This window comes from Cupressus sempervirens, chromosome 3 (genome assembly GCF_028749045.1).
Source record: "Cupressus sempervirens isolate cs-2001-9-10 chromosome 3, ASM2874904v1, whole genome shotgun sequence".
Taxonomy (NCBI): domain Eukaryota; kingdom Viridiplantae; phylum Streptophyta; class Pinopsida; order Cupressales; family Cupressaceae; genus Cupressus; species Cupressus sempervirens.
The window spans coordinates 50,918,586-50,944,838 of NC_143120.1; the positions used below are offsets into that span (position 1 = coordinate 50,918,586).

Consider the following 26,253-nt stretch of genomic DNA (forward strand, 5'->3'; position numbering starts at 1 on the left):
TCAAAAATACTTGAATATACATAATCAATCTAATATTCTGAAGTATAACATATCCATGACTTGACTCATATTCAAAACTTCAAAACTTTGAAAAAATTCAATAACCTATGTACCTCAAAATGTATAACTCCCCCTGAGTTATTATGCTTGTTCCATATCAAAAATCTATTCTCCATTCTGAGTAGATTTGTCTCTACTAATACTCTTTGACTTCAATGCACTTATACTCTTTATGCTTCTCTATTTCTATTTTTATCTCTACATTTTGTTGCTCTCCCTTTTTGCTATCTCCCCCTTTCATTATTCACCCCCCTTTTCTTACTTACTCCCCCTTTCTTCTTGCTTACGTACTCCCCCTTTTTGACACTTATGTCAAATTGGCTAATACACTTATAGTGTATTTGTCCAAAAAATATTTTATGGACTTTCATGGTGATTTTAAGAGTTGCATTCTAGTTGTCACATGAAACATCCAATGACTTGAGTTGGATAGCTAGCTCCACTGCAAGGTTTACTAGGCCATCTAGAGTAGAAAGATTGGGATATTTCTTCAGTAGAGTTTCTGCATAACCTAGTTCTTTCTGGAGGATTTCCATTTGTGCGGTGAGGGATGCCTGAAAATTTGTCAATTTGGCTCTTATGTTATCCTCTTCTACTATTAACACAACTAATTGACTCTATGATTGAAGCAATGGATTGAAATGCTTCTCACTTTGAGCTGGGTTCTTAGGTAGTTGTGTGCCTAATATGTTTAGATTCCTCTCTAGGCTCAAAATTCTATGTCTGGTGTCTTGGATGAAGAGTGTGTGATCACACAATTTGGTGTACAATGAGAATATATTCTCAAGTGCCTTCTTTACATCCTCAACCTTTGTTTCCAGTGCAACTTGACTTAGTGCTATCTCACCAGATATCTTCTCATTGACTTTCCCTTGAAATTTTCTTTCAAACCATTCAAAAAGTTTAGCAGTAGTATCCAAGTCATCATTAATAACCTTTTCCACAATATCTGATAGTTGTTCCAGTAGTGGCTTGGTTTCTTTAGGAGGTGTCAAGCTAAATGCATCTAAAAAGATGTTTTTAATTTCTTGCAGTACTTTCTTTTGCCTATACTCCCTCCTAAGCATTTCTTGATGCTTCTTTTTCTCTAAGGCTTTTTGCAAAGTGCCTATTTTCTCTAGTAACATTGTTGCATAGTCAAATTTAGGAATCACTATTTCTTCATCTAAAGTTACATATTCATAGTGAATTACCTTTTCAACCTTAGAAGAGCTTGAGCCTGGCACTGAGATTTGCGGGGGTATAGCTTCCATGCTCGGCTTCTGAAGAGCTTTTGTAGGTGAAGAGCCAAATTTTGGTAAAGTTACCAATGCTTGGATGGCCTCTTGTTCCTTTACCTTTAGTGCTTGATTCCTCTCTTCTGGCTTATCTTGATCCATCATAATGACTTTTCTTGCAGCTTGTGTTTGTGCTTTAGGTACAGATGAATCTATCTGTCCCGTTTGCTCTATTGTTGCCTCTTTTTCTTCTTTGGCAGTCTACCTCTGCTCAACTGTGTCTACTTTAACACTTGTGTCAACCTTAATAGATGTGTCTATAGTTTTTTGAATCAAAGGTTGATCACCAATTACTGAATGGATGATAGAAGGTAGTTCTTGTGTATTCACCTTATCCATTATAACTTCAGTTACTGCCTTTTGAAGTTCTTCTACACTAATCAAAATAGGATTTACACATAGTTGTGCTTGTAGTGTAGATTGATCTAGAATATTTTCCAAATCTTCTACAATCAATGGATTGATGTTCTGAGCTGATGCGTTAGAGACATCCTTAAAAATGATAGTTTCTACTATTGTACTAATGTCATGAGGAGGACTAGCACTCAAAATTTATGTGTCTTGCATACTTTGTTCCTCTTGCTATTGTTCAGCTATTGCCGTGTCAGTATCCATCTTCTTAGTATCCTCCTCAATTGTATTTCTTTCTTCCTTGTTGTTTTCTTTGTCATCTTCTTCTTTATCATTATTTTTACCCTCAAAGGATTCCTTCTCTCCTTGTTTTAAAGTAGTTAATTTATAGATTAATTTCCACATTTGAGTGGATTTCTTGACAACATCTTCAATGTTATTTTTGAGAATGTTGAATGCTCTATACTTTGGTGCAAACCTTCCTCCATATTTCTTGTTTGCCTTGGCAATCTACCCTTTTGTTAGTTCTGGCATTACTTGGGCCAGTGTTGATTCTCTAATCTATTTTTCCAAATTTAAACAATAATACCACTTTTGTTCTACAATATCATACAAACCTTTTGGTATAGTGTTGTCAAACTCAAGTTGAGTGTTATTGAATTTGGACATAATTGCATACACTGCCTCTTCTACTAGATTCTTCTCCTCTCTTCCAAGCTTTCAAAGTCAATATTCTTTAAACTAGATAAATTTCCATTATTTCTAACATTTTCACATATATTTTCAAGATTAGATTGTGGTTTGTGACTTACTAGTTTGAATTGAATTCTATCTTCTAATTCAATTCCTCTTTATCTGAGTCAGGTTGTGTAATATATTTCCTTCTCTGCTTCTTTTGCACTTGGCATACTTGTTCTGTCTACTTAGTTTTCTCCTTGGGCTTTTGTATGGTAGCTCATGTGCTTGCTCTAGTGATAGGTGTTATTGGCTTTTTTGGGCTTGGTTTAACAACTTTCTTTAATTTAGCCACAAGTTGTGCCTTGGTCTTTCTCTTCTTTGGCTCAGCATGTGTTGGTGCTTCCTCGGCTTCTTCCTTAGCACCCTTTCTTTCCTCTTCTTCTTTATCTTCACCCATGCCTTGGGTTAATGCAAGAGGATCTTGGGTTTATTCCTATTCATCCTCTTCATCTCTTCCCCCTTCTTCCTCTTCAACACCTTCACCAAGTTTAGCCTTAAGTTTCTTCACTAGTTTGTCCTTCTTCTTTAGTGTAGAGGTTGTCTTCAATTTCATTTCTACCTTTGACTTCATTACATCATAGTTTCAAAAGATTTTTTCTAATTTGTCCACTTCCTCTACTAGAAGTGCAGTGGTGGTTGTTGAGGCTTCATCAACATTGATCTCATAACTTAAGGGTCTTAGCCATCTTACCCTAGGTGTTCAACCAAAGAAACATGTATCCTAATCCTTTTCATCATAGAAATCTTAAAGTCTTCAAATTAACTAGTCATCAATGTTTTAAAGTTTTCTCCCATTTGTTCATTGTATTCATTTATCTAAACATAAACTAGCCTATTTGTCTTCCATCCTATAGTGTCAAAAGATGGGAATGTATTATGTACATAGAAAAATATGCAAACTAGAATTGATCCAAATCTGCATTGTGCACTCTTAGTCTTCCTTACTACTTGAAGGATTTCCATTAATTATTGCAATTGAAGCTTAGTTAGATCATATGTATGATCTTTCTTCACAATTTTGTAACAAACATCTACTATAATACAAGGCACATTGTGTGCTCTACGAGATTGATAAAACTTGTGAGAGATAACCCTTACTACAAATTTTATCAGTGGATCTATTATAGTGTCTATTGTCATTCTTTGTTTGTTGCACTTCACCCCTGTTTTCCTTTCTATCACTTCTTTGGAATCACTCTGCAAAGTCTTTGGCCAATCTAGGGTTGGAAAACTAGTAACCCTATGGATTATTTATTTGCTGATCTTAATTAGTCCACCTTCCAACCATAAGGATCCATTGTGTACTCGACTCAATATTATTCTTATCGATTATGTCTTGAATATGCTAGGAAATTCTTGGGCATGCTGGAAATTTTATTGAAAAGCTCATTGTTAACGATCAAAGAGAGAGATTGTTGCAAAGAAGGAAAATTGATGTTTTCAATAATTGTTTTGTCATTGATGTTAAACCTACCACTGGTAGGAATGACATTTGCTTATAAGATCCAAGTACTATCACTTAGTTGACTGATGAAGAGGATTTGATCAACAAGATGTATCAAGAGAACTTAAGGAAAATGTTGAGTTATGATGTTGTAATGAAGTGCAAGGATCAGTTAAGACAATGGTTAAATCATGTATTGATAATATAGTCAAAGATATAGAGGATGGGCACCCTTAGAAACATTGGAGGAAGAAGTTGTAACAAGGTTGAGTGCAAAGCTTAAACTAAGATCTTTTAGTTGGTGCCGAGCAAGTTAGTAAAAGCTGAGAAAATTCTCAGTTGAAGCTGAGTAATAGGAAATTCTAGTGTGTGTCGAGTGATCTTCAGGTGCTGAGAATTAGGAAAATCTTAGTTGGTGCCGAGTATCAAGAAAAACACAGTTGATGGTGAGTAACATAGTATGTGTCGAGCGCCAGTATTTCAATAGTGCTAAGCTACTGCATTATTTCAAATGACGAAGATTTGTCAAATATGAGCCAACAAAGTGGTTACCTTGAATTTTGTGAACAGGTTGGAAGATAAGGATGATCAGCTTGTGGCACAGAATTCTATGTAAACTATTTTTGGGTGAATTATAAAGGATTATTCAAGAAGTTTCTAGAGGAAACAAAATATGGGTTAGATACAATGAATCCTACCTAATCCATACGAATTGAAATTAAAGAATGGAAGAATCGAGTGGGAAAAGCACTCCAAGACTTCTATTTAAGGAGTCATAGACCAAGAAGAAAATGTTGCTGATGCTATTGCTATTGAAGTGCCAAGTTGTGAAGTGCTTAAAAGGGTGTCAAGGAGAAGACAATTAAGAGAAGGAAGAGCATAGAGGATCTGCTTTTACAAGTGGTCATGAAGAGATCATTACACTGGTACATTGAGCATGGAGACTCAAGGAGACTAAGCTCAAAAGGAGGGCAAGCTGTTAGAGTTGTAATTATTGAAGGCCAAGCAATGGTATGAGCTGAGAAGTGATCTGAGATCTACAAGATAAGTTGCATGTAGTAGTCAAGTGAAGATTTTCAAATACTCTCTAGTAATTGTATTAGATATGAAAATCCTATGGGCTTAGGTTGGTTTAATAGCCATTTGTAGATCCTTTAACAGGGTGGCATGTTATCGGTGGTTTTTTCCAAATTGGATTTCCACATAAATCACTGTGTTATGTGTTGATTTCTTATGTGTTAGACTTGCATATTGATTTACACTAACTTGTTGGTTAGAAAAGTTAAAAGTTTGGATGAATGAATGGTTGAATGGGCTCACTATAATCAATGAAAAGTTTGAATAGGACATTTGTACTTTGAATAAATGATTCACCTCCACCTCCCCCTTAATTATTCTAAAGCATTTCTAACAATTGGTATCAAATCCATCTGTTGATTTAGTTTCAAGGTACTAGAAGCAAGAAGATCAAGATTTCCAAGAGAGAAGTTCCCAAGCTCAACAAAGACAAATTTGTTGTATGGCAGTGTTTGATGAAATTGCTCCTTAGATCAATAGGTGACTATGCACAAACCTCAATTGGAACAGAACATGTAAACCCAACAGGACCTCTTACTACAAATGATTTGAATAAAAAGAAGGAGCACAATCAAGCAATGCTGGAGATTGCCTCTGCAGTTAATAATGTAGAATATGATGACATAAAAGATTGTGACACTACATTCAAAATGTGGAAAACCTTATCAGATATTTATGGAGGAGATCAGAATGTCCAAAGAGCAAAGAGAGAAAGCCTAAGAGGAAAGTTTGATGACATGAAAATGGATGAAGGTGAAAATGCTGCTCAATATGCTGCAAGAATGAAAGAAGTGGTAAGAGCACTGAGAAGTCTAGGTGGTCAATTGGATAAAGAAACTATCATCAGCAAATACTTAAGAACTCTGGTCTCTATCTATGCTATTAGAGTTTCAACCATCCAAGAGCTAAGGAGTGTACAAGGAAACACACTAACCTTTGAAGGAATAGTGAGAAGACTTACTGCATTTGAGCTATCCAATTTTGATAACTACAGACCTAAAAACCTTGAATCTACTTTCAAGGCCAAGATGGTAATAAAAGACACTGAGGAGGATACATCAAGCAAGAAGAGAAGAAAAGGAAAACATGCATCTAGTGATAGCAACGCAGATGAGGAAGATGTGGGACAATTAGAAGCACTATTGGGTAGGAGATTCCATAGAGGTAAAGGTAAATTCAAAAGTAAGCTCCCTATCATATGTTTCAATTGCAATGAAGTAGGTCATATTGCTGCAAGGTGTACACAGAAGAAGAACTACAAAGAAGGAAACAAGAATAGGAACAAAAGAGAAGATGATAGCAAAGACTACAAGGAGAAATGCAAGAGATGCTACATTGTTGAAGAATATTCTGATGAGAATGATGATAAGTAGTCTATGTGGACATGAAGAATGAATTAGATAAAGATGAAGATGAAGCAATAGCATTGGTTACCTGTGTGAATAAGAAGGACAATTGGATTATAAACAGTGGATGCTTACATCACATGATAGGAGATAAAAGTAAGTTCATTACCTTTACTCAATATGATAGAAATAATGTTAGATTTGGTAATGATGCTCCATGTATATCAAAAGAAAAGGCTCTATTAAACTCATAGAGAAAATTTAATGTGATAATACAAACTACGTTGAAGGATTAAACTACAACTTGTTGAGTGTATCACAATTAGGCAATGTAAGTTGCAAAGTTGAATTTGGAAATATAACTACCAAGATCTATGACACTAATGGAAATTTGATAGGAAAATGTGAACAAACTAGAAGTAGTCTATTTTACCTAGATATGGAAGATGTGACATGTCTTGTTGTTAGACTTGATTATATGTGGTTGTGGCATAAAAGGTTGTGTCATGTTAACTTTGATAATCTGATCAGCATTAGATAAAAGAACAAAGTCAAAGGGTTGCCAAAGTTGAAGAAACCTAAAAACACAATGTGTAAACAATGTCAACTAGGGAAGATGATTAAGTCTAGTTTTAAAAGAAAAACATACACTTCCAAAGAAGTACTAGAGTTAGTCCATATAGACTTATGTGGTCCAATAGAAGTGCAAAGCTACCTAGGAGATAGATACATGCTGCTATTTGTGGATGACTATTTGAAAATGATGACTGCTATGTTTTTAAAGAAAAAATTAGATGCATTTCAAATGTTTAAGTGGTATTTGGCCAGAGTTAAGAAAGAAATAGGAAAGAACCTAAAATTCCTAAGATCAGACAGAGGAGGTGAGTTACCATCAAAAGAGTTTGAAATATTCTGCAATGACAAAGGTATCAAAAGACAAACATCAGCACCAAGAACTCCACCACAGAATGATATTGTTGAAAGAAGGAATAGGTCATTGATTGACTGTGCTAGAACTTTGATGATGGAGGAAAATGTTGCACCAAAGTATTGGAGAGAAGCCTTAAGTACTGTAGTCTACACATTGAATAGATTTCAAGTCAAGAAAGGTACAAATGCAACACCTTTTGAATTATGGTATGGTCATTCACCTAATTTTAAACATTTCAAAGTATTTGGTTGTAAATGTTATATTTTTAAAGATAGTAGAAATGGCAAGTTTGATGCAAAAAGTGATGAAGGCATATTCCTTAGATACTCCACTTGAAGTAAGGCATATAAGTGTTTGAACACTAACACTAACAAGATTGTAAAGAGTGCAAATGTAAATTTTGATGAACATGAAAAAGTCCAAGTTGATGAGTCCAAGAAATCAGAGGATTATAGATCCTTTATATACTTCTATGAAGGAATGACTATTAAAGACAATGCTACAAATCAAGTTGGGAATCAACAACAAATTTCAGTATCTACTGAGTGTCAGCCTGTGAATGTTGAGCAGCACTCAGATGCTGAGCTGTAGAATGTAGAAACTGCACATTCTAGCTATGAAAACAGTATACATGAGAGGAATGATGAAGTTCTAGATGGAGAAGAACAAAATGACTCTGAAGCTAAAGGATCAAATATGGAAAGGACAGAACCAAGGTTAGCCAAGTATATGAGAAAAAATCACCCTGTAGATCAAATCATTGGTGACAAGGATGCCAAACTAATGACAAGGAATAGACTGAGGAATAAATCATGTCTACTGAGCAAGGCTAAAATAGTGAAAGATGCACTACAAGATGATGATTGGTACAAAGCCATGGAAGAGGAGATAGATCAAATTAAAAAGAACAAAACATGGACCCTAATTCATAGACCAGCTGATAAGAATGTGATTGGTATCAAATGAGTGTTTCGAAACAAACTTGATGAGAATCATGAGATAACAAGAAACAAAGCCAAACTAGTTTGCAAAGGCTATGCACAAGAAGAAGGACTGGATTATGGGGAAACATTTGTCCCTATTGCAAGAATGGAAGAAGTAAGAACATTACTTGCATATGCTGCATATAAAAGTTTCAAAGTTTACCAAATGGATGTGAAGCCTACTTTTTTGAATGGTATATTGGAACAAGTACATGGTCTGCAAACTGCACAAGGCACTTTATAGATTGAAAAAAACACCTAGAGCATGGTATGAGACGTTGCACAAATATCTTATAAAGATAGGATTTCAGAGAATAGATGACAATAGCAACTTGTATATCAAAGCTAAAAAAGGTAAAGACATTTTGATATCAAAAATCTTTGTTGATGATATAATATTTAGAGGAAAATATATTCTATGCAAAGATTTTGTTGATCAAATGAAACATGAATTTGAGATGTCAAGGTTTGGAGAAATCAAATTCTTTGTTTGATTATAAGTACATCAATTGAAGCATGGCATATTTGTGACCCAATCCAACTAAATCAAGTAGATACTCAAAACATTTGGACTAGAAGACTCAAAACTAGTCAGCACACCAATTGTAATAGGCCATAGGCTATAAAGGAATGATGAGTCTGCTGAAGTAAATTAGACATTGTATAGATCAATGATTGGAAAGTTACAATATGTTGTACATAGTAGATCAGACATTACATTAGTAGTTAAAATAATGGCTATATTTTCTACAAATCCAAGAGAAAATCACTTAATGGTAGTAAAAAGAATGCTGACATACCTAAAAGGAACTGATGAATTTGGCTTGTACTATAAAAGGAGTGAAAAGTTTGAACTAAAAGACTACACTTATGCAGATTGTGGAGGTAACATTGATGATAAAAAAAGCACCAGTAGAGGAGCACTTTTCTTAGGAAAAAGGTTGATTACATGGACTAGCAAAAAGCAAAGTTGAACCTCACAATCCACTCCTGAAGCTAAATATGTTGCAGCTTCTATAAATTGCACCAATATTGTATAAATCAAACATTTGTTGCAAGGTATGAAGGAAGAGGTAACTGAGCCTGTGATACTTTATTGCAATAATAGAAGTAATATAAACATATCAAAGAACTCTGTAATGTAGCAAAAATCAAGCACATTGCAATCAAGTATCACTATGTAAGAGATTTGGTGGAAGACAAACAAGTGAAGATAGAATATGTTAGTTCAAAGGAATAGATTGTTGATATCTTCACAAAAGTACTACCTAAAGATGATTTTGAGTATCATAGAGGTAAGTTAGGGATGATACCCCTAGCTAAGGCTACTTGAGGCAAAAACAAGACTGCCCTGCATCAAATGAGCTGAATGTTGAAGATTTTACACATTGATGTAGAGCATACATGCTTTAGGATTCATGCCTAAAGTAGTAAATGTGTTAAAGTTCCAAATCAGACACAAGAAAGGTGACAGAGGGAGAAATTGAATGAACTTGAAAAAGCTACACTTTCATACTAAGATGCTAATTTATCTTTAGCATTGTTGTCAAAGAGGGAGAAGATGTGAGAAACTGATCAACAAGAGAAGTTGTGAGAAACCGATCACATGTTGATGATCTGGTGATCAAAAGTATGAGGGAGATAGTGATCAAATGAAGATAGAGGGAGAAGTTGATAGACATAATTAGAAGTTGATCAGAACAATAGAAGATGAGCAATTTAGAGGGCAAAAAACAAATAACAAGGATATAGCAGCCGAGAGGGAGAAGCCAAAATGAACCAATCAAAATAGTAGAAGGAGATGTGAAGTTACAACATGCTTTTTGGCATTTGACTTACTATTCTAACCTAGTAAGCTTGGGATTGAATAGTTTAGTTTGATGGCCGATCAATTTGGTTTGCCATTGATGTCAACGAGGGAGATTGTCGAAAATCTAATTGAAAAGCTCATTGTTAAAGATCAAAGAGGGAGATTGTTGTAAACAAGCAAAATTGATGTTTTCAATAATTGTTTTGTCATTGATGTCAAACCTGCCCCTTGTAGGAATGACATTTTCTTATAAGATCCAAATACTATCACTCGATTGATGAAGAGGATTTGATCAACAAGACGTAACAAGAGAACTTAATGGAAAGGTTTAGTTATGATGTTGTAATGAAGTGCAAGGATCAATTAAGACAAGGTTAAATGATGTATTGATAATATAGTCAAAGATATAAAGGATGGTCACACTTAGAAACATTGGAGGAAGAAGTTGTAACAAGGTTGAGTGCAAAGCTTAAACTAAGATCTTTTGGTGGGTGCCGAGAAAGTTAGTTGAAGCCAAGTAAATTCTCAGTTGAAGCCAAGTAACAAGAAATTCTAGAGTGTGCCGAGTGATCTTCAAGTGTCGAGCATCAGGAAAAACACAATTGATTTCAACTAACATAGTATCTGTCGTACGCTAGTATTTCAAAAGTGTTGAGCTGGTGCATTATTTCAAATGATGAAGATTTTCCAAATCTAAGCCGACAAAGTGGTTAGCTTGAATTTTATGAACAAGTTGGAAGATAAGGATGATGAGCTCGTGGCACAGAATTCTATGTAAACCATTTTTGGGTGAATTCTAAAGGATTATTCAAGAAATTTCTAGAGGAAACAAAATATGGGTTAGATACAATGAATCCTACCTAATCCATACGAATTGAAATTAAAGAATGGAAGAATCAAGCGCAAAAATGACTCCAAGACTTCTATTTAAAGAGTCAAAGACCAAGAAGAAAATGTTTCTAATGCTATTCCTATTGAAGTGCCAAGTTGCGAAGTGCTTAGAAGGGTGTCAAAAAGAAGATAACTAGGAGAAGGAAGAGCATAGAGGCTCTGCTTCTACAAGTGGTCATAAAGAGATGATTGCACTGGTACATTGAGCATGGAGACTCAGGAAGACTAAGCTTGAAAGGAGGGCAAGCTATTAGAGTTGTAGTGATTGAAGGCCAAGCAATGGTATGAGCTAAGAAGTGATCTGAGATCTGCAAGATAAGTTGCATGTAGTAGTTAGGTCAAGATTTTCTAATACTCTCTAGCAATTGTATTAAATCTAAAAATCCTATGAACTTAAGTTGGTTTAATAGCCATTTGTAAATCCTTTAACAAGGTGGCATTCCAAGTGAATGTTCTAAAGTCCTCTAACTAGGCCTACTTCTAACAGGGTGGTTAAATCCTCTAACAAGGTCACATTTAACAATTTTGTAAGCCTTTCATTGGGCATCACTTCAAAAGAGTGAGAATGGAGTAGCATGTTACAGGTGGTTTTCTCTGAATTGAGTTTCCACAGAAATCATTGTGTTATGTGTTGATTTCTTATGTGTTATGCTTGCATGTTGATTTACAGTTAACTTTTTGGTTAGAAAAATTAAAAGCTTGGATGAATCAATGGTTGAATGGGCTCACTATAATTAATGAAAAGTTTGAATAAGACATTTGGACCTTGAATATCTGATTCACCCCCCCCCCCCCCCCCCTCCCCCCCCCTCTCAGTTATTCTAAAGCATTTCTAACAAGGCACGCATTAAACCTTTCCTTTCAACAATTTTGAATTCTTCTTTCAAGATGCCATTTTCGCATAATCTATCATAGGCTTCCCTTATTTCCATGTCACCTATTCCTCATATCTTATATTTGTAAAATTTTCTGACATCTTGAACCATAATGACATTTGGGGGAATCATGGACAATGTGCCTGAAGGATCCTAATTGTAAGCTACATCTGGAATTGCTTTGGAATTTGGTTGTTTTACCTCATTACTAACTAATTGGACATTCAAGACCTCTTTCCCTTCTACATTTCTTGAGCTAGATGACATTGTAACAAACTAGGGTTTTTATAAATGCAAATTGCATAGTTCATCTTATGATAAATACCTTTAAAAATCTGAAGAATTGGAGTGAAATCATCATTGAGATCTTTGCAGTCTCTTTAAACAAATTTCTAAATTGCCTCCTACTCTATTTGCGCTTGCTCAAATTTAAAATGACAAAAAATGAGTAAAAAATGACCATACACCATTCAAAAACCCTTGCAATTAATTCTTAGTGTTTGTACAACTGTAAACTCGAAATCAACATGATTTCATATTCACTTAGCATTCATTGATATTACCATCACTCGGCAGCCACTACAAACTCAGCATCAACTAGCTAATCTGGCAGCTTGACATCAACCAACATTCCACTTGGCATCCATTGAAAACTTTTCATGCCTGACAACAACATGAAAGCTTAAAAATTTAATCTTGAATTTTTAATAGCATCTTGTATCTTCATTCATGCTAATGTAGTCCGTTTAGTAGTAAGTTCTTTTGGAACTAATGTATGATATAATACTTTAAATATCAGTCCCACATATCTCTTGATTCTTCAATTTGATGAGGTGTGATTACTCAACCCATTAATTGAAGTGATACCTTCCCCATTTAATGTACTGCAACCATCTTTCTTCTTCTATGTCTTATTCATCGCATTCCTAATGTGTTCAACATCTGCCTTGCCTTTGCTTTTATCAAATTCACAACTTGGTGCCTTTGACCTAGTTGGACAATACCTGCTAATATGACTAGTCTTCAAATAGCTAAAGCATATGGTTTGACTCAACCACCTTTTCTAGTTACCACTGAAGTGAATCCTAATACAATTCTCAGGAATATGTCCATATTCTTGACAATAGTGGCAGCTATATTTTGTATTGTAATCCCAATTATAAGAGTTTACATAGCTTCTTACCTTTGTTAGCTTGTTTGATGACCACATTGACTTGGATCTACATTCAAAGGCTCTATGTCCATACTTTTGACAATTGTAGCAGTATCCTTCAAATCTTGGTGCATGCATGGTTCTAGTTCTGCATTCATGTGCCTAATAACCTTATTTGTTGAACTTATGATAATGAGTCATGTTCCTAGGCTTAGCATTTTAATTTGTATTCTTGCTCCTACACACATTAGCAGTATGTCATTTCTTACCACAAAAGAGACAAGTAGGTTTGGAGTTCTTACCTTTGATGCTCCTTTCTTTAGCAACTTTTGATGATTCTCCTTCAGTTCTTGTGTAGCCAAATCCTGATATATCTCTGTTAGATCAAGGGGATCTCAGTAATTGCTCAAAGTATTTGATGGCTTCATTTGGCTTGTTGAAACTTTCAATAAATTATTTTTCTCTTTTGAGGTTATTCTATAGTTGTTCATTCTACAACTTTAATGTAATTATCTTAATGTCCTTGACATTTAACTCATGACAAGCATTCATCATTTGGCTCAAGGTATCGAATTTCATGTTTGAGATCTTGGTTAGCTCTATTGACTTCTCTTCTAGTCTATTTGCTAGAATTCTTTTGTCTTCTTCAATCATGGCTTTCTTCTTTTGTTCAGTCACCTTACATAGCATCATGGCTTGAGATTCTTGTTCTAGATTGAGATTTCTGACTTCTTCAGCTTGGATTCTATTCTTCTTCATTAGATCTATAACTGCTACATCAAATCCATTGGAGTTACCATCTACAAACAACTTTTTAATGTCAATCTCTTTGTATTGTGTGTCATTCTCTGCAATGGCAATTTCTTTCCTTCTTTTCAAGGAACTCTTTAGAGCATCTCTAGCTTCATTCAGTTGATGTAGTATAAGAAGTATTTCAATCTCCTAGTTCTCAATAATTTTTTCCAGCTTGTAGACTTCCATTTCAAGATCTTTCCTCTAAGCTTCAATGCTTCTCCTTCTGAGAGCTAGGCTCTAATACCAATTAAACTTTAAACTTGAACCCATAAAACTTTCACCATTAATACATCACATGCATTAACATACTGAAATAAAATGTAAAGTAAATGCATCTAAAACATATAAGTAATCAAACACACACACTTAACAGTAGATATGATTACCTTGAAACCCTCTAAATGAGAAGGTAAAACTAGGGTGGGGATGATACCCAGAAACCTTGACTACTGCAGTTGTAAAGTATATTCAATTGAGGTTACAATCATTTGACCATGAATCATGATCTACCCTAATAAAGGCTTACAAAGACTATTAAGTCCCACATTGTTAGAGGATTTCAACACCTTGTTAGAAGTGTACCTAGTTAAAGGACTTTTGGATATTCACTTGGAATGTCACCTTGTTAAAGGATTTGGTAAAGCCTATTAGGACTACTTTTCCTAGGAGATTAACTGAAATCACCCGTCAAAATGTCTCAGCATAGATCTTGTAGTTGAAACTTGCTTGCTTGATAACAAATCACCTCTATCCAATATTTGATTAATCCTTCACGATTTGATGTATCAATCTTGTATCCTCTGTCCTTTGTTCTTCACTCAATTGATTTTGCAATGAACTATTATTGCTAAATCACCTTTAATGCTATGCAAACTCTTGTGTTTAACCACCTTAATTCGTTCAAAACTATACAAAATTAAAATTTGTTTTATTTTCTTAATAGTCAGAAAAGTATAGAATGTGACGCATCTTTTAGATTTTGAAAATGTTATACCATTTTCTAGTATAACTTTTTTTCAATAAATAGGTATACAAGAACCTTATAAGTAACATCATTAGAAAATAAGTAATAATTATTTACTAAACACATAAGTTGACAGCAATTATGTTGATGGAAAGTTTATAATATCCCTAAGAAACCATTCTCATTTCATAAAATTCTAATGAAAAGTGATTTTTTTTTATATTACCACATTTTGACCCCTCATGGTCCTATAGATTCCTTCATTATGAGTTGTATGGATAGATATATTGATGATTTAGTAAGTACAAATATGCTCAAGAAGAATAGAACAGAGATAACGAAACACATATTTTAAGTTAAGGAACTATTTTGTTTAGAAAAATAATTACTTAACCAATTAGGGATGACATCATAGATGTTAACTCTAAGAGAGAAAAGGTCAATTTTGTATTTTGGGACATGTGTAAAAGTATAAACGTTGACACAAGATTATTACTCGGTACAAAGGACAAATATTTTGATTAAAAGTTTTGTGATTTCTATGACATTGTAATGCTAATGTGAATTTTATTTTTGAGAGCAATAAGAGGTAGTATATGTGAATATTATAAACTAAGCTATAAAGATCAAATTGGGTATTAGAGATATTAGCAATGGCAAGAGGTTTTTTTTTTGGTATCTATGCCTTTTGTACTATATTTGTATCATTTTATATTGCATGATTTGGTAGTGGTCTAATCTTGCATACATTTGGAAAATTGTAATACTAACTCCTAATAGGGTTGAGGCTTCTAACAAAGCATAGTCCTCTATCAAGGATTGAGACACTATATGAATGTAATAGAATCCTAATAAGGTTAATATCTTTCACAAGATAGTTTTGATTAGTGGATCATTTTGAGGGTACCATCTCCACCAGGGCTTTCCCTTGGCCAAGGTTTCTTTAGTCAATAAATAATGGTCTTATGAATTGCATTGATTTACTATTATGTTTACTTTTCAGTGTATTCACATGTGGATGTTTTAAGATTATAAAAGATATCCATAGTTCGGCCAAAGTTGAAATAATTATTCACCCCCACCCACTCAGTATTTTCTATTTCTAACGAAACCTTGTTAGGGCGATAATTATCAGAGTAAATCCCATTTTTAACTACTTTAATTTTCTACAAATATGGTATTTCACCCAATTCGTTCTCCAATCTACCAAAATTGACATGAATTATCTAATTGGTATTTCATCCTCTACATATTTTAATGTTGTTGGTTCTTTCCCAACTTTTGTTTCACATTTTATGTACTTATACATCTTCCATTTTACAATCCTCATCAAATTAGTATCTTCATCTATAAGAAGAAATTAGTTATCTTACCACATGTTTTACAAGCTTCTCCTATACAATCCATTTAACCTATTGTACAAGAATCTAATTTATCATATATAATTGATGCTACAAATTTTCTTGGTTGTTTAGCAAAGCCATTTTGAGAACAATCACTTTCTCAATCATCTTTTGGAACCCTTGATCATACAGGTCAAATTCAACACAATATCAACAATAAAAGGTGTCAAAAGATAATTACATATTCATACAATAAGGCTTTAATTTTTCAAACATTGTTTTTCCAATCTTTATGTTATGATTTAAATTACAAAATGAGAAATATAATTCATGTTCTGTGACATCCCACAAATATTTTTCATTTAGTAAATATTCCTTAGTCCCCATCCTCTACTTGATAATATCCCTTCTATTTGGTGAAGAATGAGTATTATCAATTCAAAATGTAGTAATCAAGTTCCTAACTATTTCTCCAACCCTATTAGATCAAGGATCTCTACACACTAGTGCACAATAACCTTCTAATGTATTTCATATAAATCAATCATTCTTCATAGATAATGTGATATTATCTCTCAACTGTACCTAATATAATAGGACAGTGAAAAGAATTTTATTTTGCGATATATATATATATAAACATCAATGTTATTCTTCATGAAATGAATTTAAGTATAGACATAGTTCTTTTTCCCAATGGAATGCAAGACTTACATCTATATCCAATAGTTTTAATGGACCTTTTAAATCATCATTATGAAGTGAAATTGATAATAGTTGGGTTTTTTCTAGTGTATCAAGATTGTAAAATTATGCAATTATTTCCTTAGAATTTTTATTCAATGTCCTATTATTAGTATGTGTATATTTTTAAAAATAATAACTCAATCTTTCCATGTCCATTTCAATTAAATTATATATTTTTCTAAAATTAAATTTCCTCTTCAACGTTTAAACTAGATTAACATTCTAATTTGTCACTTGAACTTAGGCTGCAAGAAAAATAAAAGTAAAATCCCCAAGAGAGCCTCAAGGGGAAATGTAGATGAAGAAAACTTATAACTACATCCCAACGAAAAAAATAGAAATGAGAAAGCACAATATACATGTTTGACCTTATAATGACCCTTCTTCAATCTCCACAACTTCAACTTTGGTTTCTCCATGTCCAACATTTTCTTCATCGAATGTTACACATGATAATAAAATTAATATGTAACAAGTGAGGAGAAAGGTATGCAAAATACATTTTAAGTATTGATGTTAAAATTTGATGTTGTTGACTAAAGGTATGCAATATATCTAAAGAGAGAAAGAGATGTTAAGGGGATAATGAGAGATAAAATATTAAATTAATCTAGATATTGTGTCTTATGGGGATCTAGAGATAGAGATTGTTAAGAGGATGTAAACAAAGATAGTCTTAAGAAGATGTAGGGGGAGACATTCTTAGGGAGATCAAGGTATGTGTAGGATCATGGTCGACCAAAAACTTACAATGTAAAAAAAACTAGTCTAAAAATGTCCAAAAGCAATTTTATATTCACTTTAACTTTTTTGCCCCAAACCTGATACCAATGCAAAAACAATTACCTAGGCTTATCACTTATCTGATATATTGAATACCAAAAACTTGTACATAGGTTTAAAAAAACATCTGAATATTTTTTACCATTCTCATTTTATCACCAACGACCTCCACTATCGGGATTAGGAAAATAGTTTTTGTATACAATACAACATTTCTTATTTTCCACTCCACTTTGAATCCAACCACAAGTAGGTTCAATTTCTATTGATTTTTAATTGAGTTAATTAATTTTCTTAATTTAGGTTTTTGTAATGAAAATGATTTTTTTAAAGTTTTCTTTATAAATTGTTCATTCAAATTATAATTCTACATTTAATTGAATTATAAATAGTCATGACACACCCTAACCAACCTCTAAAACACCAAACAATGATCCTCAAAACAATCAACTACCACAATTATTCCCTCGAAACCCTCCCTAAATTCAAGACTTGATTCAGCAAAATCTAAATCAAATTAGGGTTGTTCAAAAAACATACAACACTACCCTACTTTATCGCCCATGCTAGCCACTCTTAATACTAGTGTGGCTAATATTGAGATCCTTACTGAGCAACATGATGTATCTCTTCATTAGAAAAATGGGATGTATTACTAGTTTGATGATGACTTAGATTATGATGTGTTGACAGAGGAGATGAGAAATTTGGATGTTGTCATGCTTTCGACCATTTTATTTGGTCTTGATACCTCTACAGTGTGGATTATTTTGTTAATCATTAATTTCCTATTTGATATTGTAGTTAACATAATTTCTCACCTTCTTTTTTTGTTGCAGGTTTCTTTTGTTAGTGATGGACAGTGTTAGGAGGCTGCACCACCAACCACTAACAAGGGGAAGGTAACTTTATGCTTTATGATTATTAAATGTATATATAGATGCATATATTTTGTAAGTTTTTTATACTAATAAAATTTTATTGCATTATTTATTTTATAGGGGGTGGCCTCTAATGATGCATCATCCCAAATTCACCATTGCAGACCATTAGGCATTTCCATTCATAGGGAGAAGCATATAGATTGTATATTTTTTATTTACTTTTAACTTATCTTAATGTTATTATATTATATAGAAATAATTTTCATCATTGCAACTATATTTTAAACTCTCATAGGAAACACTAGATGCAATGAAGGGGGATTGGCAAGGCTTTGCATCTCTTCTCACTTAGACGACATTTATCGATGAGAGATCACTTGAGGTAAATTTTAATTTGAATTCTTGATTATTTTATTAATTTATAATTAATAATGTTTAGGTTAAGTAGTAGATCAGTATGACAACCATACAAGCATATTTAGGTCAGAGGTGGAAAGGTGCCCACTTTTTCAAGGACATATGTGAGGACTCATGAGTGGCGAAGGAAGGTGTGGAGAGAGGTAAATGAAGTTTCCCTAATTACTGATTAATATGCATTTAAAAAAATTTATATTTTATATGTACAAATCATTTAATTAACTAGTCTAACTTGAATTTTGTCTTTTTCGTTCATACAAGATCTAGCGAGTTTAGAGAATGCATTGAACAAGATCCATTTTAACGGTCCTCCAACAGCCTAGGATATAGGAGTTTTTTAAGAATGCCTTAGAATACATTTTATAATGACATATGCCAAATTTTACATATAAAATTTGATTTCATAGAAATTTTTATGGCATATGCCATATTTTGAATATGGATGTACATTTTGACATACATTTGCATCAAAATTGTATATACTAATATATTTTGATATACTATATTATTGTGAATTATTGTGCATGTGTATTTCTACAAAGTATGGAATCTTATTTATTTTAATCATGTTCATTATAATCTTGTTAATTGGATTCTTGTTCATTATAATCTTGTACATGGTTTTTGAAACCTTATTCATTTTAGTCTTCTTCATTAGAACCTTGTTCATGGTTTAAGAAATAGATATCACAATAAAAGAAAGGAATTGAAATCCTCTAAAGATTTAACAAATAATGAAACCAAAAATCCCTCAAGAAAAACTAACCAAAAGCCAAGACAAGCCCTTCAAAATTTTCAACATCCAACTGACCATGAACATAATGAAGAAACAAAACAACAAGGACTTTGACCAAAATTTTTGACCATCTATTAAAATGTTTTAGATTGGTCGAAATATGGAAGGAAAAATATCTTTTTTTTAAAATCCATGCCCGTGTTGTCGAGATTTTGACCAACACTAAGTGTTGGTAAAAATTTTGACCAACACAAGCTTAACATATTAAAATGGAAAAGGGTTTTGGCCTATTTCATTGTTATGTTCAACACAAAGCATGCAAGCGAGTTACACAAGCACAAGAACTGGTGAATGTGATTGAGTGTTACTCGCAGCATGATCAACTAAACACTTTAACAATATCAATGTAGGAGAAGAGGCGAGAATCGAGGAAGAGGCCTCGATCTTGGGATTATTTCAGAATTTGCATATTGACATCTTGGGCCCTCTATTCTTATGGGATGATTAAAACCACCAATTGTTTTGTAGAGGGCGTCTATATTCTTGTCAACACAAATGACATTAACAATTGGCATCTTTACATGTTCTCTCCACATGCAGGGGAGCTATATGCTAAGTTCTCCTTAAATCATTACCTTCTTTTTATTTTGGTACCTACTTAACAGATTACAAAGGTCACGGGTTGAGTGTTTTTAAAAAACTATACTTGTGGAAGCTAAGGAGACTATAGAGTGAGCAACCCAGAAGATTAAGGGCATCCTTAGCATCCTGTACGCATTCTCTAGGTATTTTAATATTATGGTTTGCAATCTGACTACCTCTCTCTATCTCTAGGGTTTATGTTTTCCCTAACTTATGGCTTCTTTTGTACTTATCACATTTTTCTACTAGTGTTGTTGTGAATTTAATGCAAGATTCACATAAAAGATATCCCAAATTGCCCTAGTAAATAATTTCTCGAAATTTAATCCTCTTGAGCAACTATGTACAAGGAACTTCAAGTTTTCCAATCTCACAATATCTCAAAAGAATTTTTATCAATGATCATAAACATCAATATGAATATCTTAGACTCTCAGTAATTTACCAGAGACATACCTCACTCAAACATAATGCAGTAGGAAACAACAGTGAAGTTTAAATCCCATCAAATAGAATCTTAAGTTCAAAGAAAATTATTACTTTTTGAAATCATTAAGTAAGAATTTCTGCAATAAAAATTATTGTCTAAATTTTATGCATAAGGAGTTTGATAAAGAGAGTTAATTTTTTGCTACCAATATCTTTAGAGGAGGAATCTAATATTTGTATTATTAAACTATTTAAACTACCACAAGTCATTCAATTGCTCTACCAATACTCAACATGGTATCAGAGCAATGCAGATCCCATGCCTTGCTTGCTATCTTGTGATGTGAAGAGATTATTGGCACTGATTGAGATACGAGGGAAGATGCAACATTTTTTTTTATATTACATGGCGAAGCTAACCCCAATGCACCCCATTAGGCTTGGCCTTGCACTTAACTTATTGTGTTATTTTCATGTGATGTGATAGAAGGTTTTGTCACTCTAAATGTGGCCCCTACATTCTTCCAATGTTTAACAAAGTAGTCACTACCCATCACAATAAACAGTTTAGAAATTAGAGACAAGGAATACTTTTGGCAGTATTCAATATGAATTGACACACAATCTTTCGAGTTGGCTCTTAGTAAGAGCATTGGAAGAGGTAGTTGCTACTAATTTCTCCTAGGTATCTTAATTTGATGCACCCTAGAAAATTTGATTAGCTTCTCTAGCTTGTTCATGTAAACTAATAGAGAAACTACTTTGTACTTGGATCTTGCTATGCCATTTTGGGCCAAAATTTTTCAAGGTTCTAAAGCTCCATGGTCGTATATGTAAGCTTCCACACTGCTCATTGATTTTTCAGTTTTAATAGATTCAGATGTGATTGCTCTTGATAACATTAAATTGGTATGTTTAGTTGTCATTCTTGTGTGGGGCTTAAAGCCCTCATTTTCCCAAGTTGTTTTTTTATCAGGCTTGCATTTTAAACCTACTCACAAATATTATTAGCTTTGGTTTATTCTCTCAACTAGTTGTGTATGACATTTAAAAACTAGTATAATGCCTGACCACAGCCTATGCACCTCCCATTGGGAACCATATAAAGTCAGCTCTTCACAAAGCTTGCATATTAGTAGGTCATTAAGTTGGCTTTTTTCATCAAAGTGCCTAAGGAATTTCTAATGGATTGATGATCCTATGTCAATGTCACCTCGAACTATACCTTTACTCATTTAGTCATGAGAAGAATTTGGCACAACCTTTCTCTCCAAGGCTTGGAATTTTTTCATTTCTAATGTTTACCTATCAACTCTACATCATTTTGCAATGATATAATCTATATGCATGTAGCTTTTTGAAAATAAATAAATTCTTTTATTACAAAGTCTAAAAATTATTTTCGTTTGTATTTTAGATTGAATTCATCATTATTTACCTCTGAAAGTGTGCTTTCTCGTTCCAGCTCATATTAACTAGAAAATTATAATAAATGTGAGTTTCCTTTTAAAATTTGAAATTTAAATAATTTCTACTCTTTTTAATATTTATCTTAATGATTTCAACATGTTTAAATGGTGATTGCAAGGGGGAAGCCAAGGAGCTACCAGGATAGAAAACAATGAGGCTAGGAGGAAGCTAGTAAAAAAGTGCGAGTAGTAGGGGAGATATTTTTATGCTCATTTTGTTTGTTGTCATTTTCTTGATTGTCAATAGTATCAAATTATTGCATAGGTGCACACACATCCAACTGTGTAATTATACTACATTTGAAATATCAGTTGTTAAATTTTTGAGTTTATGAGTATAAATATTGTTTAATCTCATTATAATAACTTCAAGAAGGAAGCTCACATTCTATCATAAGGCCTTGTAAGATATATGATGTTACTAAGCTATGTGGAATTTTATGATTTTACTCAGCTGTATAGAATTTTATGAGGTTACATGTATTTTAGGAATAGGTCACAACCACTCATTTACTTATGGCTTCAGTCATGACTATTATAAGAAATTTGATATTGCTATTCACTAGTCTTGGATTTCCTTTCTAGTCATTACCTTCCAAGTTTTCCAATCTCCCTTTTTTGCATATTGTGCATTACCCATTGTTCACTATTCCATTATGCTTTCACGTTGTTCGTTGTTTGGTTGACTTTAGTATCAACTTTACCATCCCTAAACTCTTTTCTAGTTGTGACCTATATTATTTTTCCTGTCCTTGTTTCACATGTCTATCATTGTGTGTTTTGAGCCAAGAATCTAGAGATCAAAATAGGCAACTGCCAATTCTATCCACAATTAAGATTTGGATATGATTTTCTAGATTATGAGCAGCTTTGCCAATAAAAATATCCTTTTAGGTGGATCCGTTAGCTCTATGAATCAATTTACTTGTCTCTTCATTTTTTGAAGATTTGTTAAACTGTAGGATAGGTGAGGGTTTGGACTTGTGTACATAGTCATGTTGATCCAATTATAAGTTCAGTGTTTTCTATTTGCCAAACCTATATTTACGCACTGCCTTTTGCTTGTTTAGTTTTGTAGTCTCTTTCTTAACACATTTCTTATATAGTCTTTGTTCAAATCATATATGAAACCAACATTTGTGGTTTGGAAGAACTTATCTTTCACTCTATATGCAAAGCGATATTTTAGAGCTTCTACAGTATGGCCATTGAGAATAAGGACATCAGAGTAGATTTTGACATTTTCCTATCAGTTTTGGAATTTTGGCAATGTGAGAATGTTTACTACAACAATATCAAGGATCACAAATTCTAGGTCTGGGAATTCCTTTGTCACATCCTCTCTACATTTACTGTGGTAGAAAATTGCATATAGATAGCATCTTCTACCTTTGTTTCTCAAAATAGCATGGTATTGATACAAATTTTAGATTTCTACTAGCTATTTGATACAAATTTTTGTTTCTCAAAGTTCATGTGTCTTGCTATTTGATGGTATATTTCTTCAACAAATCTTGTGTAAGTTTTTTATCTTGCTTAGAAAATCCATCAAAGAGATGTGTGGTTACTAAGCTAAAGGGCCTTAAAACAAGTATTATAATACGTATAGTAAGAGTTAATGCATGCCATGGCCATTCTTGGTTATATGAATTGCAGGATTGTATGCCTTCTTTGCAACCAAATCATTTGATGAAAACCAATGAAATAAATATTCTAACTAGTAGCAAACTATAGGATCCATGTGCTATGAAGATGCATGTCATTAAGGCTCATGGCTATTTGAAAAGGAAACAACTAAAGGGCTCACCTAGATTAATTAGATCATTGCCCTTGTCATACCAGCTAAGATTTTCGTAAGATAGAATGTATGCATTTGAACTCCCAAAAGATTTTGGAGTACTATGTGTCTAGTTGTGAGATAGAGCTATTAGTTGACACTATTGTTATGTTTATGGTTGCAAGACAGAACCATTTCCATGATAGAATTTATGTTTGAGGCTCTCACACCCAAAATATTTTGGCAAATCATGTTTACAATTGCAAGATAGAACCACTAAATGAAACTTCAGCTATAATTGCACATATTGTTTCATCACACAATCACACATTTTGTTTGGAGTATCATGCTTATAGTTTAGTTTCATATGGAAACCTCACGCTTACAACTAATTGTTAGCATTGACAAATATATATTCTCTGGGATTGCTTTCACATTGGCATTCTATTTTTAAATAGATTTCTCATTTAGTGATATTAGATTTCCACAATTCATATCAATGAATTATTTTTTCTAGGTTTGACTATACAATGGTAATGTTTTAGATGACACTATATGATCCAAAAAATGACAGTGTGCATTTTGACTAATGGTAATATTAAAGTTTATCATTTTTAATAAGACTTGAACTAAGCATTGTATTTGAATTTTGTCATTCACAAATATATTCTCTAGGATTGCTTTGTCATAAGGCATTTGCTTTGCATACCATTCTTATATAATATTAAAATATCGCTATTATATAATATTGAAATATGACCAATAGTTTCGCTAATAGTATTTCATAGTTTGCCAACTTAATTAGTAATTGAACTGACTATAGTGGTAGATGAAACCTTGCAAAACAACAATTCAACATAGAAACTAGGAATGGACTCAAATATGAAATAAGGATGCTAATATGGCATGCCTAGGCTACACATGATCTTATATAGGAATAGTTATATTATGGTTTGTGTCAGAGTCATTAAGAGATCCAATTGCAAACTTCATCTTTATGCACTAGAGTTCCAGAGATGGTTTCAAAGCATCGTGTAGTGTGCCACAACAAAGAATTATTAAGGTATGAAGAATATCATGTTGTTGCTTACTAAAGTTTGTCTCTCGTGTTTCGATCTCGAACAGTTAGAAATTAGAAGTGATTTGATTATACTCCTCTCATTATATTATATAAGTCATCTAGAGTCTACACTATGTGACAATCTATTTGGTTTGTAGCCACCAAATTTTAATTCAATTAACCATTTTAATGGCCATATTTTTTAGTGCTCATGAAAATAAGAACTACAGTATGTAATCTAGGTTATTGAATGGAGTCAATAAAGATTAATTTTTAGATATTTCAATATAGATTGGGTCTCTCTATTGAAGTATCCTATCCACTGATTCATAGATATAATACATGTATAAAAAGACACACTCCTTCACTATGACAGCCAAAAAAAAACTAAAATTTGTCTCTCAAACAATCATGTGAAGAATATAAGGATTTAGTCTGGTTGGTTAATACAACAATCCAGGCTCTATCTTAGTTTAGTGAAAAACTAGATGCTACATATTGAATATGAAGACCTGTTTAAAAGGCCATTCATCTTTGTAAAAACCAATAAAGAGATAGCTACTTCAAGTGCAAAGTTTAATACCTATTGGTTTTTGCGTTTGAAGAATTAAATAAAAATAAGAGCACTGTAGGTGTTGAATGCACTATGCACTGTTCATGTATTACTTGTTTTACCAGAATAAGAATTAATAATGGAAAAAAATAGTTTTCTATTGGAATATTACAATTTTTTTGTAATTTTCCCTCTATTGTGTGAAGTCTGGATGATTAAGATTTTCAGTTTGTAGTTTTAAAAGGAAATATTATAGCTATCTCTCAGTTTTGTAAGTTTAAGATTTCTTGATTTTGGCAATGTAAACAATTTCACCACTTTCAATTCATCCTCATTCCCAATTCAAGAAATATTCCACGATTTCAATATTATTAAAGATTTTTTAATTTAGGCTTGGACCATTAAAGATTTCAGTTTAAGACTTTAGCTACAAACTTCTTATTGCAAATATCTCTTACCTATCAACCAATGTACTACATTCAAAGATTCAAATTGGGCCCTCAATAGTGTATTGAAGCCACACTCTTGACTATGTGGGTGGTAGCATCCATAGACTTCTCTGTCACCTACACCAATTCAATAGAAATTTTCAAATCCAGAAATTACTGTGAATGAAGGAACATTACAAGTATTAACAGAAGAGATGAAACAATGTGTGGATTGAATAAGCAAGGCCCAAGGTTCATTGAATCGAAATCAAAAGGAGGGGAACAAAACA

The 26,253-nt window shown here is 33.0% G+C and overlaps 1 protein-coding gene across 5 annotated transcripts in view; it reads right to left on the reverse strand.

The window, feature by feature from the left end:
• Window positions 1–26,253, reverse strand: part of LOC149564738 (MADS-box transcription factor 29-like) — a 258,597-nt gene that overhangs the window by 41,933 nt on the left and 190,411 nt on the right. For 2 of the 5 annotated variants that reach the window (XR_016361917.1, XM_089818319.1), the window contains one exon: window positions 25,877–26,101. The exons of the other annotated variants lie outside the window; for them this stretch is intronic. The gene's annotated coding sequence lies outside the window, so the exon portion shown is untranslated. Of the gene's footprint in view, window positions 1–25,876; window positions 26,102–26,253 lie in introns of those variants that run through there. 5 annotated transcript variants of the gene reach the window in all.